Source organism: Pleurodeles waltl, chromosome 6, assembly GCF_031143425.1.
Source record: "Pleurodeles waltl isolate 20211129_DDA chromosome 6, aPleWal1.hap1.20221129, whole genome shotgun sequence".
In the NCBI taxonomy this organism is placed as follows: domain Eukaryota; kingdom Metazoa; phylum Chordata; class Amphibia; order Caudata; family Salamandridae; genus Pleurodeles; species Pleurodeles waltl.
In genome coordinates this window covers 140,344,098-140,364,376 of record NC_090445.1, presented here as the reverse complement: position 1 = coordinate 140,364,376, position 20,279 = coordinate 140,344,098, and positions in this window count along the sequence as shown.

The window sequence follows — 20,279 nt, the reverse complement described above, 5'->3', positions numbered from 1 at the left end:
ACTTTGCACTGTCCATATGATGACCAATTACAGTTTTAACATTAAGTTAAACAACAGTGTGTCTAATGTTTTGTAGCCTGCTATGCCTGGGAATGGTCCAGTAATCTAATCTATTCAAATCTATGTTGGGTGGAATGTCTGATACATGCAATTTACAATTAAGTAATGACACCATTTCACTTCAGGACATCTCTACAACGTCATCACTGGAGTTGGCATCTATGTAAATAAACTTGCCTGTGTAAAACAATATAAATCGCACGAAGGTCTAATCTCTCTCAGTCTGATTTTACTTTTTCAGGTTTCCCCATTTGTAGCTAAAGACAGATATGAGGTACAAACCAGATTTTAATTTCATGTTGTCTGCTTTTTTCTCAGGTCCAACCCCGAGCCAGTACTACTGTCTGCCACTCAAGACACCTCTACTCTAGACCAGGATCAAGCCTTTAGTGAAAACTACAGTCCTGCAAGTCCAGATCATTTGGAGCAGCCTGGTCTATCTGGTTTGTCTGGCGAGACAGTTCTAGTGAATCACACTGGAACTACACTTACACCTCACACCCCAGCTGCAACAACATCTGAGCATCAGGATACCTCCACTTCCTGTGTACTGAGGAACAACACAAACCTTGTGTTGTCCAGTCCTGGCTGCTGTTGAGACAACACCAACACTGTCTCCAGTTGTGCCAGGACCCAGTGGGATGGGGCACACTGCCTCAAGGGCCTAGGGTAGTGGGGGTAGGGGTCGTGGGAGGGAATCTGTCGGCCAGCAAAGTGATGCCCCTCCAGACCTTAGAGGACACCACAGGTATTCCCCTGGAATTAAAATCAGAGACCACCCTCCTGGGAATCTGGGGACACACTGATCATACTAGATATCATAAGTCATAGAATAATCTGGGGAGGGTATGAACAGATGCCGGATACTGGAAAAAGAAATATACTGGGGGAGAGGCAAGGAAACAAAATATGAGAAGATATAGGGTGGATGGGTGACAGTGCAGGTGGCATAGGCATAGTAAACACATAGACCTGGCGGAGGGGCCCATGAATAGAGGGGGAGACACTGGCATGCAGGGAACCCAAAGGATGCTGGGGGGGCCCCAGGAAGAAGAACTGAATGTCCACTGAGCCAGAAGCTCACATGTATTACACTGTACTCTTAAAATGTACTGTGATGAAGGGGGAGGGGGGTAATAGCTCATTCTGACATGTGCCTTCACTTGTTCTTTTTGTTTTACAATTGAATAAAAATAAAATAAAAAACAACATCAAGGCCTCTGGCGTCTTTGTCAGTCAGACCACCATTGACTGAGACTTGGGATCAATATAACAGTCCTGACGGGCCAGGTTGTAACTGAGCTCCAGGAGATCAAGGAGGCACGGAGGGAGCTCATGGTGGAAAAACAAACCCACAATGTCAAAATGAGCTCCCTGACTGAAGTGCTTTTTGACATTTCATCACATGTGCAGGGTTATTTTCATACCATCTTCCCCTGTCTATGGTCCTTCTACATTTAAAGCAAGTGCACCAGTCCCAGCCACGGACATGAAGGCACTGCCACACACGGAGCCTGGTACTTCCACCCTGGTCCCTGTACCCCTGCCCCTTCCTCCCCCTCAGAGGCGACAGTCGTCCAGACCACCAGAAGAGGATGGCCAGATCTCCACCACCACCTCCAAGAGAAGATCCTAATTGTCTTTGTTGTTTGTCTACCAATTCACTCTGTGGACTATTTCAGGGACACATTTCCCTTTTTTTAGGACAGTTGTATTTTGTACATTGAACTCCAAACTTATTTTGGCTCTAGTACTATATTTTCATCCAACATGAAAGACTTATTTTTAGTTTATTTCTCAATTTTTGATTCACCTTTCTTTTCTTTTGTGTCATGCAAATAAATGATATGGACAAACTACAAAACTGTTGTTGGATGTATTGTGGTATTTCATTTGTCATGTCTGTCTTCCACCATCATGTTGTCAAAGCTTTTGAACATTTTTTGCAAAAGAAAATTAGAAATGGAAAATAAGTAATGTGTTAACCATTTTATTCAAACAAAACAATCAAAATTCCAATGTATTGTTAACATACATATGTAGGTAACAAGTCCTTGACAAATTCAGAGCTGAGTTTCATAAACCATGCATAACCCCAATGGTCTGTACCATTTAGATATGGACACTCCACAACCTTGACACCATGGAGGAAGTGGAACACTGCTAGGATCAAATTAAAGAAGCAAACTATCATTGATACATGACCTTAGCTGGAGCTATAAGTCCTGCCTTCTCAATAGGAATCCTACACCAGTAACACCAATAGTCTACATCATGCCAGTATAACAATTTGAGGCCACATGACTATTACAGGACAACATGGCAGTATCTGGTGCAATGTCACAACCACCATTCAGTGGTGTGCTAAAAAAATGTTCAATCAAACCTGAGGAGACACATCAACAGTTACCTCCACCGAACATAAATTGAAGTTTTAGCCCATGTGAAGGAAGAACAGTGTGCTATAGCTTGACTTACATGTATGGTTTGAGAGGGTTATGTGGCACACATTACCTTGATGGCAACATCACACAGAAAAGAGATCTGATCCAATCACGAGAACTTTCATTCAATCACAATGCAAGTTCTCTTGTACAAGATCTGTCCATCTCAAGTGGGTTTCTGTCCCAGGAACGACACAGGTTCACTTCGTACCTTCAAAAAGCAGCATATCACTACAAATGTCACAACTGTGAAATATACAAATGAAGATGACATGGTGAAGGACCCTGAAATAGAATAACAAGGGATAATTAATTATTTCACATACTATATTTGACTCAAATACGTTAGGAGGACACATATACTTAGCACAAGTAAAGCTAATCTATGGCAATGAACACAGTAGTCAATGTAGGGAAAATACTGATCCACTGACATCTGTGCCTGGACTTTCCTGAACTGACCACTTCTACCAAGTTACCATTGCAGGCTAATATGTTCCCTAAGTCACAAGATGTACTGACATTGCAGATTAATGTATGTAAATGTACACTTACACTTAGGGGAAGAAGTGGTCAATGGCATCTTAAGATCCTTCTTCTTCACCACTGTCATCTTCTATGGGCATGTCAACAATCTCACCCGATGTCTCTTCACGGCCTCCATCCTCTGAGATTATTGGGATGTTCCATCACAGGGCAATGCTATGGAGCAGGCAACTGTGGTCTGGCTTACCTTATCAGTGAGTAGAGGGAGGCTCCACCGGTCTTGTCCAGGCACCTATACATGGCCTTGAGGAGCCCAAAAGCCCACTCCGCTGGCCTACGTATTCTTCCATGGGCCTCATTGAAGCAGACTTCCCCTGGCATTGTTGTATTCCTCAGCGGTGGCAACATCCATGGACGGTTAGGTCACTCTGGCCCTTATTACGACCCTGGCGGTGGATGATAAAGTGGCGTTAATACCGCCAACAAGCTGGTGGTAAGGACCGACGAATTATGACTATGGCGGTGATAACTCCCATAGACAGCCAATGTACCACTCCAACCGCCACGCCGGAAACAACAGCCACCACGGAGGAAGCCACCAACAGCCAGGTGGAGACAAAGTACTGCCCACCATATCATGAGGCTGCAATCGGCCACCTTTTCCGGGGCGGTACCAACACCAGCAAAAGCCAGGCGGAAACAGAGCTCAGAGGTGAAAGTACACACCATTTAAGACACAGGGAAAAGCCACGCCACCATGGAACCCGAACTGCAAGTTTTCCCGATGATCTTCTATATTATGCTCCACCTGGAACACCAACTCAGACGAAGACGACAACGTGAGTGTGGGAGGAAAATGAGGGTGACACACACACATACCCATGACACACACCATCCTCACACACCCCATACACACAACCAGCTGCACATGTAAACAAAGACACATGGCAGAATAATATACAGACCATAATGCTGGAATAAAGACAATGTATTAGCATAGCAAAATCCACCACACGAACCAAGTATGTACAAATGTCCATGAAGGGCCCATGCCCAGTCTAAAGTCATGAGGGCACACAAGGCCACAGGGCACATTCCAAGGCCCAACATGTTCACTGACACAGCCGGAGACAACACTGCAGGGGCATCATTTTGCAAGTGGTAAGGCACCTCAGAGGGATGGGGGGACACCTCAGCCGCATACGGAAACGTTCCCACTGGTTCTGGATGGGGCAACATGCCCATTGCTTTGTCCTGGGGAGTGCAAGGCCACAGTCTCTCAAGTGGGTGACTTCCCCACTGGTTCTGGAGGGGGCAACATGCCCATTGCTTTATCCGGGGAGTGCAAGGCCACAGTCTCTGGAGTGGGTGACTTCCCCACTGGTTATGGAGGGGGCAACATGCCCATTGCTTTGTCCTAGGGAGTGCAAGGCCATAGTCTCTCAAGTGGGTGACTTACCCACTGGTTCTGGAGGGGGCAACATGCCCATTTCTCTATCCTGGGGAGTGCAAGGCCACAGTCTCTGGAGTGGGTGACTTCCCCACTGGTTCTGGAGGGGGCAGACCGCACAGTAGCCCCTGGAGGGTGGACTACATGGTGTCTGCCGGTGGTGACGGCTGCACTGTGGTGGTGGTTGGAGGAGTCTCCTGGGCAGCCCCTGCACTCACTGATGGCTGCATTGTGGTGGCGTTTGGAGGAGTCTCATGGGCAGCCCCTGCACTCACTGATGGCTGCATTGTGGTGGTGTTTGGAGAAGTCTCCTGTGCAGCCCCTGCACTCACTGATGGCTGCATTGTGGTGGTGTTTGGAGAAGTCTCCTGGGCAGCCCCTGCACTCCCTGATGGCTGCACATCTACAGCTGATGGTGGGGGCCCTGTGACAGCTGGTGGTGGTGGCGGTGTTAGCCTGACAGCTGCCACTGGCATAGAGTGCCTCGTCGCCTCCTTTCTATGGGTCTTGGATCCCTTACCCTTCCTGGCAGGGGTGGATGGGCTCTTCCCCTCTCTGCCTGGTGGTGCAGGCTCCTTCCCCTTCTTCACAGCTGAAGCAGGATCCTTCCCCTTCTTCACAGCTGGTGCAGGCTCCTTCCACATCTTCACAGCTGGTGCATGCCTCATCTCCTTCTTCACAGCTGGTGCAGGCCCCTTCCACTTCTTCACATCTGGTGCAGGACACTTCCCTTTCTTGCCTGGTGGTGCTGGTTCCTTCCCCTTCAGTGTTGTTGGTCTGGTATCCTTACCACCACAAGTATGTGGTGCTACCACTGTCCCCGTGGACTGTTTGGCTGAGGTGCTGGGCTGTGTCCTTGGTACCCTGCCCATAGGTGCAGGACAGGGGGATGGGTAGGAAAGAGGTCAATTTTAGAAAGGAAAAGCTTTTTATGGACGTTGGAATGGGAGGAGGGAGGACTATTGGGAGTTGAGGTTGAGGGAGTGGTTGTGGGAGGTGTATGTCTGCTGGATTTGGGTGCAGGTGCATTGGCTGTATGCTGATGTGAGGTGGATGGCTGTTGGGTGTCTGGGTGCTTGCGTTTGTGTCCTTTAGGAAGGAGTGTGACAGACACGGTGGGAGAGGACACAGGGGACATGTGCATGGTTGTTGTGGAGGTGTCTTCCAGTGAGGTGTGTGTTCTGCTTGGTGTGGTGATGCTGATAGTGGATGTAGATGTAGTGCATGCAGGTGTGAGTGTGGACATGACTGGGTGGGAGGTAGAGGAGTAGGAGGAGGGGGAGACAGTGGAGGCAGTGGATGTTGTCATGTCTGCAACGGTATGGTGTTTGTGTAAGTGCCTGGGAGATGAGGTGCTTGTGTTTGCCTGTGTCACTCTTGTGTGTTGCATTGTGTGCATGCTCGTCTCTATGTGTGCCTGGGATGGGTTGGGGTTGAGGAGAATGGTACTGGGAAGTGGAAGTTGGAGGGGGGGCGTTAGAAACAGGGACAATGGCTGCCATCATAGAGGAGGCCAGAGCCTGAATCAATCTCTGTTGGGCCACCAATCCACCGTGAATGCCCTCCAAGAATGCATTGCTGCATCTGGGATGCCAGCCCCCTGATGGCATTCACAATGGTTGTCTGCTCTACAGAGATGGATCTCCGGAGGTCAATAGCCTCCTCACTCAGGGCAGCAGAGCATACAGGGGCAGGGCCTGAGGTGCCTGGGGCAAAGGAGATGCCCACCCTCCTGGATAAGCGGGCATGGGCACCTCACTGAGGGGCTAGTGGGAGGGTGGTGCTGGTAGGGGAGGCGGCGGCTGTACCTGCAGCTGGGGTGGTCACGGAGGTGTCTGCCTCCACCAGGGAGCTCCCATGGGAGGATGTATCAGAGTCTATGTTGTCCCCTCCAGTTTCTGCAGTGGTGCTCCCCTCGCCCTCTGTCCCACTTGTTCCCTCGGCGTCGGCACAGGGACCGCCAACTGCATCACACCTGGGACCCACGCAGCCCTGCCTAGAAGTGACTACTAACAGTCTAGGTTACCTGTATTTGCCATGCAATCATTACCCTTCAGAAGACCCACGCTGCAATGTCTGGCTTGGACTTAGGGGCACCCACTAACAGACAACCACCACCCGTATACCACCCCACCAGCCATAAGTTGTAAGGATACCCACTGTACTCACCCCCTTGTGGCTACTGTGATTCCCTCAAGCACCCATCCAGCTCAGGGTAGGCCACCACCAGTAGGCGGCCCATCAGGGGGGTCAGGGTCCGACGGGCACCCCTTCCTCGTTGGGAGGCCATCTCCAGCTGGGCCTCTGTGGTCTTCTATGCCCAGCGTCTTAGGTCCTTCCACCGTTTCCCTGGTCACACAGGCCATTGTAGGTTCCAGACACAGGTCACAGCAGCACATGCAGTGTAGGTCTTTGTGACAGGTAAGTACAAATAGATACGTAAGTTTACATTTTTTTCTTTTTATTTGGTTTTTCTAATAAATCGTCTCTTCTTTTATTTATATTTTCTTTATTTTTACTTGTCTCTATGTCTGTAGGCTATATTCTTCCTTTTTGTTCTTCCTTATTTTCTCTTTCTTTTCTTGTCCAGGTTGGTGCCTCAGGGATTCAGAAGATGGTCTACCATGAGAGGGAGAGAAAAATAGGAAGCCCGTTGTAAAAGGTACGTTTGTCTCTATGATAGGTATTACTCTTTCCTCTCTGGCTATTCTTTCTCTCTTTCTGTCTTCTTTCTTGTGTTTTTCTGTGCCCCTTTTTTCCATGATTTGTTAGTTTCTAAGTGAATCTCCTATTTTCTTTGTCTGAGGCCCTTTCACTCTAGTCTTCTGAATTCTTCTGACTTCTTTTATTTGTCCTATTTCTTTCTTAGGTTAGTACCCAGCTTTCGTCTCACCCAGTGTCTTTTCTTAATTTGTCCTTTCAGTGATATTAATAGGTCTTGTAAATAAACAGGAAAAATAGTGAACTAAACAGAAAGTGCTCCCCACATTTGTGTCTTTTTGTTGACTCTCCCTTCCCTTCCCCAGCTTGTGGCACGTACCTGGTGGGGCCACGTTCCTCCTGGAATGTGGCCCGCTCCTTCGCATGATCTCCCTTTCAGTCTACGTCTTCCTCGTTCGTTTCCCCGACCTCCTCACCTCTTTCTCCGACCTCCTCACCTCTTTCTCCGACCTCCTCACCTCTTTCTCTGCCCTCCTCACCTGTTTCTCCGACCTCCTCGTTTTCCCAGCAGCCTCCTCCTCCTGCCTCTCGGTGTCTTCCTGGTTGTTGAGGCCTCGCCCTCTGCACTGCGGACCGGCGTGACGTAGAGGTTTGACCTCTAGTCCGGCACTCTGAGCAGTGCCCCTGGGGTACTTCCAGTCCGGTGCTGATCCTTGCGCCCCGTTACAGTCTTCTCCTGTAGAAGGTCAGGAAACAAGTGGGGAATGATTGAGAAAATGGCGGTCACATCCACAGCAGTGTACACGGTCACCGCCGATGTACATCCAAATTGGCCACTGCACCCCATAGGGCCCAATATTATCCAATGAGTAATTGCACGGCGGTTCACAACCGTCTACAGCCACAACGCCCAACGTCAGCGGAATTACCTCACTTCCACCTGTCACTCCACACAGGACAGGAGGTCGCCATTTCAGGGGAGGTGAACAGGTGAATAATTGCTGCGTCATAGGATAAATAGGCACATACTTTGAGAATTACACTCCACCAATACATGATTGCATGATGGGGACTGCTGTTGTGGTATAGTTGTTAAAATTGTGACAGACTACTCACTCTTGTGCCCCTTAGATACCTATGAATGGGAGATGAATAGGAGATGGAGACATACCCCGTGTAGAAACCGCTGGTGGACTTAGCTACACTGGAGGACAGGCACATAATACTCACCTATAGACTGGACAGGGCCACAATCACAGAGCTGTGTGTCCAGTTGGAGCCTGACCTGATCTCAGCTATCCGTCATCTGACAGGGATCCCCCCTCCTGTGCAGGTTCTATCAGTGCTCCATTTCCTGGCAAAAGGTTCTTTCCAAGTGACAGTGGGCTTGGCAGCAGGAATGTCACAGTCAATGTTCTCAGTCCTGCTGGCAAGAGTGTTGTCTGCCCTGGTAAAACACATGTGCAGCTACATTGCTTTCCCCCAGGTGGAAGATTTGGCCACAGTGAAGGCCGGATTCTATGCAATAGGACATATCCCCAATATTATTGGAGCAATTGACAGAACTCATATTGCGTTTGCCCCCCCCCACGGCAGAATGAACAGGTCTACAGGAATCGTAAGAGCTTCCACTCCATGAATGCGAAGATGGTGTGCCTGGTGGACCAGTACATGTCCCACGTCAATGCTAAGTATCCTGGGTTGGTGCATGATGCCTTTGTGCTGAGGAATAGCAGCATCTCAAATGTGATGGGCCAACTACAGAGGCACAGGGTGTGGCTTATAGGTGAGCCTTGGTCCCCACCCAGTGTCTGTTGAGTGTATGCCTCTGGTGTTAGCCAAAGAGGATGGTGTGTGGCTAAATGTTGTCCCTCAATACTTGCATGTGACTCAGGCTACCAAAACCTATTGTGGCTGCTGACCCCTGTGAGGAATGCCAGGACAAGGGCTGAAGAACGTTATAATGAGGAACATGGGCCAATTCAGAGGATCATTGAGAGGACCTTTGGCCTCCTGAAAGCCAGGCTCAGGTGCCTCCATCTGACAGCTGGATCCCTGTGCTACTCACCCCAGAATGTCTGCCAAATAGTAGTGGCATGCTGCATGTTGCACAACCTGGCCCTCAGACACCATGTACCTTTTCTGCAGGAGGAAGAGACTGGAGATGCCCCTGTTGCAGCAGTGGACCCTGAGGACAGTGAGGATTAGGAGGCATAGGATGAGGATGTGGACAACAGAACATTATTGATCCGTCAGTACTTCCAATGACACACAGGTGAGACAGTGCAACTTCACATTTCTATGACTCTTGTATTCTGTGTGGCAGTGGCACGCTGGCATTACCCACTTGTTACCTCTATTTACTGTCACCTATGGATTATCATTTTACAGATTTTGGTGATATGACAACAAAGTCCTGATGTGATCACTACAGCCAGCAACAGGTCATTCATTCTATGCTCTCACTATGTACAGTTCATTTGCAATGGATGTAGCTGTTTCAATCAATACAAATTTGCTATACATAAATACTAGTAGGTGAGCTTTATCCAAGGGTGTTTATTGTAGTGCTAAGGAATTGAGGGGAAAGTGCAATGGAATGGGGTGATGATGGAGGAAAGTCCAGGGATTTGTTCAAGTCTGTCTGAAGCACAGGTGAAGTGCCCAAGGGTACAATGGAAGGGGAGCAATGGCAGTTCAAGGGGCACAAGGTGACTGAGTGGGACACAAGGGGTACAATCAGGAGAGTCTCATTTCCTAGCGGTGGTCTTGGCAGGTGTCTCTGGCTTCTGTCTGGTTCGCAGGGAACCTTTGCGGGATGGTTCACCTTCTGCAGGGGGGAGGGATGCTGGTGGCCTGCTAGTCCTGTGGCAGGGCCTCCTAGCCACTAGCGGCAGCAGAAGTGGAGGGCTGTTCAGTTGACTGGCTAGTGGTAGGGGCCCGCTGGTGTGCTGTTGCCTCCCCAATGATGTTGGCCATGTCTGCCAGCACCCCTGCTGTGGAGATCAGGGTGTTGTTAATGGCCTGCAAGTCCTCCCTAATCCCCTGATACTGTCCCTCCTTAGACACCTGTTCTCCTGCCCGTTGTCTAGGGTCTGGCCCATCATGTCCTGGGAATGTTGGTTTGCTCCCAGGAACTCGGAGAGGGCCTCCTGGAGTGTTGGTTGCCTGGTCCTGTCCTCCCCCTGGTGCAGAGCAGTCCTCCCAGTGTCCCTGTTGACCTGTGCCTCTGTCCCCTGAACGGTGTGCCCACTGCCACTGTCCCCAGGTCCCTGATTGTCTTGTGGGTGAGGTGTGGCCTGGGTACAGGTGGGCACACTGCTGATTGACGTGTTCTGGGGACAGAGGTTTGGGTACGCTGGGTGGGTGCTGTGGTGTTGGATCCTGATGGGGGAGGCTCTGTGAGTGGGCTTGGGTGACCGGCTGTCCAGTGGTCCCTGATGGGCCAGGTAGGTTCTCCAGATCCAGAAGTCCAGAATTACTGTCATCACCTGGGGCCTCTTCTGTTGGAGGACTGGATAGTGGTGGCACCTCCTCTCCACTGACATTAGCTGGGGTACCTGTGGGGATGTCAATGATGTATCATGCTTCATGTTTCTGACATGTGTACTTCCCTAGCTTCCCCTCAATGGTTGGCGTTGCCCTGTCAGCTTTTGCTTGTGTATGGTGATTATTGTGCTTTATGTTAGTTTCCCTATGCTGTGCATGCTTTAGTGATGGGTGTCCATGCAGGGCTGGGAGGGATGTCCATGCATTGGTATAGCATGCAGGGCTTTGCCTTTGGATTAGTGAGATGTGTAGGTTCAGTGTGTGGGATGGAGTTGAGTGATGGGAATGAAGGTGCGGGTGTGAGATGGCATGCAGGTATGGGGGGGTGATAGGTAGTAAATATTTACTTACCAGTGTCCAGTCCTCCCGCAACTCCAGCGAGTCCCTCAGGATGCAGTATTGCCAGTACCTGCTCTTCCCATGCTGTGAGCTGGGGGGGAGGAGGTGGGGGTCCCCCGCCAGTTCTCTGTATGGCGAGCTGGTGTCTTGCTGCTATGGAACGTAACTTCCCCGTAGGCCTTTCCACCTCTTCCTGATGTTGTCCTTTGTTCTTGGGTGCTGTCCCACGCCGTTGACCCTGTCCAAGATTCTCCGCCATAGCTCCATCTTCCTTGCTATAGATATCTGCTGTACCTGTGCTCCAAAGAGCTGTGGCTCTACCCTAATTATTTCCTCCACCATGACCCTTAACTCTTCCTCAGTGAAACGGGGGTGCCTTTGTGGTGCCATGGGTGTTGTGTGATATGTGTTGGTGAGAGTGTGGTGGGTGATGTGGTGGGGTGTGTGATGTGGAGTGCGTGAGGGGTGTATGAGTGTAAGTGGTGTGTGTGTCTAGTTGTCTTGGCTCTTTTTCGCAGTCTTCTGGTGGCAAATGTTGTTCGTAAGGGGTTGTGGGTAATGTGGGTGTGTGTTTTATAGTGGGCTGGCTGTGTGAGTGTGCTGTGTATATGAGTGTCAGGTGTGTGTCTTTAGTATTGGCCAATGTGGTTTTGTTTTGTATGTGGGTGGCCATTCTGCGCGTGGTGGTATGTACTGCCAATGGTTTACCGCCATTAAATATCCGCCACGGTGATTTGTGGGTCATAATGTGATGGGCGTTGTTTTGTTGGCCTAACAGTATGGGTTTTGGGACCGCCACTTTATCACTGACCTTTGGTCTGGCGGATTTGTGTATGTGGCTGTATTCTGTCAGATTGGTGTGAGTGTGTGTCATAATATGGTGAACGGATATCCGCCACCACGGCAGTATGTTGGCGGCCGTCAGCGTGGCGGTAAGCAGGATTTACTGCCAATGTCATAATGAGGGCCTCAAAGTCTCTTACGTGGAAGCAAAATATCAACATGATTAATATCCTATCAAGCCATTGTACCTTCCTAAACTAGGATTCACGCAAATTATCCTCAAAGTCATATTGTACTTACCAACAAGGCAGGCACTCTCAGGTCCATGGTGCTGTTCCATAGTACAAAGAAATCATGAGTTGACACAGGAAAGTGGGCACTCACACTTGAGATAAATCCACTAAGCAGACAATTTGCACATCGATGGAGTGGAAATTGTTCTGATTGCGGTAGACATGTTCCCTTGCATGTGGTGGCACCAAGGCAATATGAGTGCCATCTATTGCTCCAACCACATGTGGTTGTCTACCCAAAGTATAATATTCTCCCTTCACAGTGGCTAAATCATGTTTTCGTGGAAACTGGAAGCAGCTGTTAATGTGTCACAGCATTGAAGGAAGGACTTTTTGCAGCAGACCACTGAAAGTTGATTGGGACATGCCCCCAGATAATGCCACAGTGTATTTAAAAGAGCCAGCGGACACGAAATGAAGTACTGCCATGAGTTACACTATTTATGTTATTGGTGTTGTATTCGTATTGTGAGGCAGGATGTAAGGCTCCAGTTTGTGTCACAAATTCAGGGTAGATTGCCTATTTAGCCAAAACCTTTTATAACATCCCTTTCCTCCATGGTGTTAAGGAGTGGAAATGGCCTCAAGACTTGAGGCCGTTGTCTCCTACCCATGCCTGGGTTCAACTGTCTGCATGTATGGAAAAGAAAATATCAGCTTAACTGGCCACACTATACCTTGATAATCAACCCACATCTGATATCTTGGTAACATTATGAATCTCATTGTGTCATATATGTGCATTCAATGTTTTCAAAATATTTTTTTTAATTCAAAAATCACTTTTTTCCTGTCTATTTTGTATTATGTGCAAATAATACATTAGAAATGTATTATTTGCACATATTTTGTTTTTTAAAAATATTTGTTTTCAAAATACCATAAACTGAGGTATTACTTCTCCTGCGTCACTATTGATGTCAAACTCAGTCACGGTTCACTTTTAATATGTCACATCTTGCCAAAAACAGTGTTGTTCTTATTTGACATTTGTATACACACTAGCCTCCATTTTGAGTGCTGGTGATGCACTAACAATTAAAAAATGCATAGCTTCACACCCTAAAATGGCAGATGCCTGACCTAGTAGTAGAAGGTACTCTCCACGATGGACCATGCCATACATTAACATATGTCACAGCTATGCATGAAAGCCAATGGCTGTGTCCATCTCCGTCATGTATCGGGTCTGCCGTGTAACACTGCAGCCAACAGGACCTACTAACTTTTTTGCTGCTTTAACCTGCTTCTGGGAGCCAGGATCCTGGGGAAAGCAGGTGACAGGGCCCCTGTCTTCTCTCCTGAGGAGCTGGAGCTCCTCACTAGGGAGTTCCTGTCCCTGTAAAGCCAGCTGTTCTCAGAGGAGCAGGTACATGGTTGAGTGGGAAATGTTTGCCAAAGTAACTTGTTCCCTCTTTGTCCACAAGCTATTTGCTCCCTTTTTGTTCACCACTGATGTATTGTAATTGGAGGGTAGTGAACTGAATGATTCAGCTAAGTACAGGTTGCTGTTTGAGGGTGTTAGGAATGTATGTGCATTGACAAGAAAAGTCATTACATAAGACACAAATTAATCAGTCTCTTTACTTTTAACCCATTTGGTGCCAGGCCTTGTCCCCCTCAGGTGTCAGGCCTCTTTTGGCTATTTGGGGCAAAATGGGCTTAGGCCCTCATAACTTTTTGTCCACATAAGAAACCCACGTCAGATTTATGTCCTTTTTTTCCAATGGCTGTGTCCATCTCCGTCATGTATCGGGTCTGCCGTGTAACACGGCAGCCAACAGGACCTACTAACTTTTTTTGCTGATTTAACCGGCTTCTGGGAGCCAGGATCCTGGGCAAAGCAGGTGACAGGGCCCCTGTCTTCTCTCCTGAGGAGCTGGAGCTCCTCACTAGGGAGTTCCTGTCCCTGTAAAACCAGCTGTTCTGAGAGGAGCAGGTACATGGTTGTGTGGGAAATGTTTGCCAAAGTAACTTGTTCCCTCTTTGTCCACAAGCTATTTGCTCCCTTTTTGTTCACCACTGATGTATTGTAATTGGAGGTTAGTGAACTGAATGATAAAGCTAAGTACAGGTTGTTGTTTGAGGATGTTAGAAATGTATGTGCATTGACAAGAAAAGTAATTACATAAGACACAAAGGGGGTCATTCCGACCCTGGCGGTCATGGACCGCCAGGGCCGGGGACCGCGGATGCACCGCCAACAGGCTGGCGGTGCATCCATGGGCATTCTGACCGCGGCGGTACAGCCGCGGTCAGAAACGGGAAACCGGCGGTGTCCTGCCGGTTTCCCGCTGCCCTAGGGAATCCTCCACGGCAGCGCTGCTTGCAGGGCCGCCATGGGGATTCCGAACCCCTTACCGCCATCCTGTTCCTGGCGGTTTTCACCGCCAGGAACGGGATGGCGGTAACGGGTGTCGTAGGGCCCCCTAAAAGTGCCCCACAGAGATTTTCAGTGTCTGCATAGCAGACACTGAAAATCGCGACGGGTGCAACTGCACCCGTCGCACCCTTTCCACTCCGCCGGCTCCATTCGGAGCCGGCATCCTCGTGGAAGGGGGTTTCCCGCTGGGCGGGCGGGTGGCCTTCTGGCGGTCGCCCGCCCGCCCAGCGGGAAACTCAGAATCACCGCAGCGGTCTTTTGACCGCGCAGCGGTGTTCTGGCAGGGGAACTTTGGTGGGTGGCCTCCGCCGCCCGCCAAAGTCAGAACGACCCCGAAATTAATCAATCTCTTTACTTTCAACCCATTTGGGGCCAGGCCTTGTCCCCCTCAGGTGCCAGGCCTCTTTTGGCTATTTGGGGCAAAATGGGCTTAGGCCCTCATAACTTTTTGTCCACATAAGAAACCCACGTCAAATTTACGTCCTTTTTTTACAACATACTAGGGATTCTAGAGGTACCCAGAGTTTGTGGGCTCCTCTGGAGGAGACTAAGAAATTAGCCAAAATACAGCGACATTTTCCTTTTTATAAAACAAAATGGGGGAAAAGGGCTGCAGAATCAGACTTGAATCAGAAAACCACATTTTCAACACACTTTTGGCATGTTACTGGGACAAATGCCATTTTTAAAAAATGTTGTGCTTTGAGCCTCCTTCCAGTTAGTGACAGAAATGGGTGTCAAACCATGGGTGACTGTATCCCAGACAGCTAAACATTTCAGAAAAGTAGACAGAATTCAGCAAGGAGTCATTTGTGTAGATCCTTCAAGGTTTTCCTACAGAAAATAACAGCTGAAATAAACAAAAAAATTGAAATTGAGGTTAAAAAAGAAGCTATTTATCTCCACATTTTACTATGTAACTTTTTCCTGCAATGTCAGATTTTCAAAAGCAACATACCGTTACATCTCCTGAACTCTTCTGGATGCACGGACATATAGGGCTTGTAGGTTCATCAAGAACACTAGGTACCCAGAGCCAATAAAGGAGCTGCACCTTGAAATGGGTTTCCATTGTATACCGGGTGTACAGCAATTCATTTGGTGAAATATAAAGACTGAAAAATAGTTATCAAGGAAACCTTTGTATTTCCGAAATGGACACAAGATAAAGGGGGTCATTCTGACCCTGGCCGTCGGTGACCGCCAGGGTCACCGACCATGGGAGCACCGCCAACAGGCTGGCGGTGCTCCATCGAGCATTCTGACCGCGGCGGTTCAGCCGCGGTCAGAAACGTAAAGTCGGCGGTCTCCCGCCGACTTTCCGCTGCTCGGGAGAATCCTCCATGGCGGCGGAGCGCGCTCCGCCGCCATGGGGATTCTAACACCCCCTACTGCCATCCTGTTCCTGGCGGGTCTCCCGCCAGGAACAGGATGGCGGTAGGGGGTGCCGCGGGGCCCCTGTAAGAGGGCCCCACAAAGTATTTCAGTGTCTGCAAAGCAGACACTGAAATACGCGACGGGTGCAACTGCACCCGTCGCACCTTCCCACTACGCCGGCTCCATTCGGAGTCGGCGTCCTCGTGGGAAGGTAGATTTGCCCTGGGCTGGCGGGCGGCCGCCCGCCAGCCCAGGGCAAATCTCAAAATACCCTCAGCGGTCTTGCGGCCCTCGGAGCGGTATTTTGTCGGGGGAAGACTGGCGGGCGGCCTCCGCCACCCACCAGTCCCAGAATCACCCCCAAAGTGTTGAGAAGCAGTGGTTATTTGCAAATTTCTGCATTCTGGAGACCCCATACTAGCATGTGAATTACAGGGCATTTCTCAATTAGATGTCTTTTTAACACACTATTCTTACATTTGGAAGGAAAACTGTAGAGAAAGACAAGGGGCAATAACACTTGTTCTGCTATTCTGTGTTCCCCCAAGTCTTCCGATTAAAATGGTGGCTCACTTGTGTGGGTAGGCCTAGTGTCCGTGACATGAAACGCAACATGGACACATCACATCTTTACATTGACAACCAAAATGTTTTTGGGAAAGTGCGTAGTTGTGAATTTTGGTGTCTAGCTCAGCCGGCACCTAGGAAAACCTACCAAACCTGTGCATTTTTAAACACTGGACGCCTAGGGGAACCCAGGATGGGGTAACTTGTGGGGCTCTCACCAGGTTCTGTTACCCAGAATCCTTTGCAAACCTTGCAATTTGGCAAAAGAAACACTTTTTCCTCACATTTCGGTGATAGAATGTTCTGGAATCTGAGAGGAGCTACAAATTTCCTTCCACCCAGTATTCCCCCAAGTCTCCCAATAAAAATGGTACATGACTTGTGTGGATAGGCCTAGTGCCCGCGACAGGAAACGCCCCAAAACATAACGTGGACACATCACATTTTCCAATCAAAACTGACCTGTTTTTTCAAAGTGTCTAGCTTTGGATTTTGGCCTCTAGCTCATCCAGCACCTAGGAAAACCTAGCAAACCTGGACATTTGTGAAACGTAGACGCCGAGGGAAACCCAGGATGGGGTAACTTGTGGTGCTCTCACCAGGTTCTGTTACGCAGAACCCTTAGCAAACCTCAACATTTGGCAAAAAAACACCTTTTCCTCACACTTCGGTGCTGCAAAGTTCTGGAATCTGAGGGGATCCACAAATTTTCTTCTACCCAGCGTTCCCCCAGGTCTCCCGATAAAAATGGTACCTTACTTGTGTGGGTAGGACTAGTGTCAGCGACAGGAAATGCCCCAAAACACTACGTGGACGCATCAAAATTATCAAAATCAAAACTATCTGTTTTTGCGGGGGCATCTGCGTTTTTGGTCCTGGGCTCTGCAGCCATCTAGGGAAACCTACCAAACCCAGCCATTTCTGAAAACTAGACACCTGAGGGAGTCCAGGGAGATGTGACTTGCGTGGATCCCCCAGTGTTTTCTTACCCAGAATCCTCAGCAAACCTCAAATTTAGCTAAAAAATCCTAAAAAATCCACATTTCTGTGAGGGATCTCCGCACCGGCACAAATATCCTCCACCCAACATTCCCCTCAGACTCGCGATAAAAACTATACTTCACTTGTGTACGTGGGCCAAGTGCCTTTGACAGGGAAGAGCCAAAAACATGTTGAAAATGAGGGGGAACCAAAGCCGGTCCAAACGGGAAGTTTGAAAACAAAAATTTTTAGCTGACAAGTGGGGCAGAATGTTTATCGGTATAGATGCGACAATGCTAGGTGGTAAGAATTCTGTGAATTCCTTCAGATTCCGGAAGGTTCCATCACACAAATGTGGGAAAAATAATGTGTGATTTCAAGCAAAGTTGGAGGTTTGTAGGGCATTGTGGGTAAGAAAATGGTGCAGGGTGTTTGTGAATCACACCACCCTAGACTCACCCAGATGTTTAGTTTTGAGGCGTGTCTAGGTCTCTCAGATTTTTCTATACAGCAGCATCCCAAAGTCCAAAAAGTGCAGCCCTCACCATTCCAAGTGGGATTATTTTTAGACTTAGACAAGCACTCATGGCCCAAATGTAAAACCAAAACCCAAAATAATCAAATGTTCTGTTGCTTGCCATGGGATAAGATGTTTTAGTGCGCAGGGAGAGAGCTAAAAGACTGTATCCCTTTCAGTTGGGGTGGGGACATAACCATGCCCATACTGGTTGGTAACCACCACCCCACTATTTAAAAAAAAAAATATTTTTAATTCCCTGACATCTAGAAGGCTTTCTTCCACCCAGGGGAGTGGATCAGGGGTAGTTGCCCCATCTACCCAGTGGTGGGCAGAACAACTTTGTCCCCATTTATTTGGGTTGGGGGTATGCCATACCCCCTCCCCCTTTTTTTGAAAACAAAATCTTCCCTGGTCTCTGGTGGTCTTTTTGCCCCCCTTGGGGGCAGACGGGCCTTACAACAATAGGCTGATCTGCCCCCAAGGGGGGCAGAAATGGCATAAAAGAATTTTGTCCTTAAGGGGTACGACCCTTGCCTAAAGGGTCACTCCCCATCTGTAAATAATTAAAAAATAAACATTCCTGGTACCTAGTGGTTTCTGCCTCCCCTTGGGGGCAGATCGCACTAATTCAAATAGGCCAATCTGCCCCCAAGAAGGGCAGAAATGGCCTAAAATAATTTTGTCCCCCAGGGGAGGGACCCTTGCCTAAGGGGTCACTCCCCTTGCGTGAAACTGACTAAAAAAAATCCCCAGTGTCTAGTGGTTTCTGTCCCCCCCCCCCCCGGGGGGCAGATTGGCCTAAAAAGAATTTGCCCACAGGGGAGTGACCGTTGCCTAAGTGGTCGTTCCCCACATGAAAAAAGATGAGAAGCAAAATTATCCCTGGTGTCTAGTGGGTTCTGCTCCAGGGGGTTCAGAAAATGCCTACTAATTATGTGCCCCCCTAGGAAGCAGCTCCTGCCAAAGGGGCCACTCCCCCCATACATAAAAACAAACAAGCTAAAAAATATCCCTGGTGCCTAGTGGTCATTTCTGCAACCCGATCGCTTCACGATCGGGCTGCAGAAATGCTCAAAGAGACATGAAAGGAAAGGAAAGCCCTTTCCTTTCCTTTTATGCCTCTGCCTGCCCCCACCCTGGATCATTTCTCTTCTGATCATTTCTCTTCCGATCTGTGCTGGAAGCTCAGGGGTGGCCTCTGAATACATCAGATGTCGCTTGGTGGGTATGAGGGGGACAGTGGTGGAAGGAGAAGCAATTCCCCTTCTATCCCTGCCCCTAGGCCCACAGGGGGAGCGTGGCCAAGGGTGAGACCAGCTCATCCAGGGCACCGTAGGGGTTATACAACTAGAGAAAAAAATCTCATTACTGATACAGATATGGAGCCAAAATACAAACACAATAATAAAACCAAAACTACAAGCACAATAATGCATAAAAATATAATTTTTATTACATATCATTTACATTGAATATCTTGATATCATATAAACATACAGTGGGAGGAGCCACAAGATTTTAGTACAAAACGTAATTCAACATTTGTGAACCCTGGGTGTCTTGTGTCAATCGTACAAAACACTTTCATACCAACACTCACGCACACAATCAAACAATAAAAAGTGGTCTGCCCCTATAATTACAGCTGACTGTTAGTACAAACCAAAGCATGAATATAGTTTAAATTTCAACAAAAGCATAAAATGATAAAATTATTCATCAGGTCCACATAAAGAAAAATTAAGATCTGTAACATCGACATCACTTCTTCTACATTAAGTGAAGTACCACTGTAGCATAACAACATCATTGATCAAAGATGGAAGTGCAGTCCACTGTTGATACCATAACTCCATGTTTGCGCCAACACCGAGTTATTGTATCAGCAGTGGATTGTACATGTACTGTCAATGTTACAGATCTTGATTTTGCCTTATGTGGATCTGATGAATAATTGTATTATTTACTAATTATGATTTTGTTGAAATTCAAACTATAATCATGCTTTGGTTGGTCACCTTTTAGAATTAGCTGGCTTTTCAGTGCATGTTGCTCACAATTCCTGGTTTAATGAGACAAGCTGCAGGTCCCTTACTTCCAGTGGCTAGGAGGCACTGTACCACTAGATTAAGTGGAAACATACAGCTCAAGTTAAAATGCTAGAAATCTGACATCCAAGTAGATTTCTCAGAGTTCTGGAGTTGTTTGATGCTGTTCTGTCAAGTGAATGTACAGGCAGTAAGTGGGAATTGGAATGCCTTTTGTTTTAAACTTGTCATGGTGCCACATACAGGAAAGGTGTTGCCTGTGCTGCAAGTCTAATTGATACAGGATCACAATCAGCCTTACAAGGATGTCCCATTACTACATTCATTTGTTCATACGG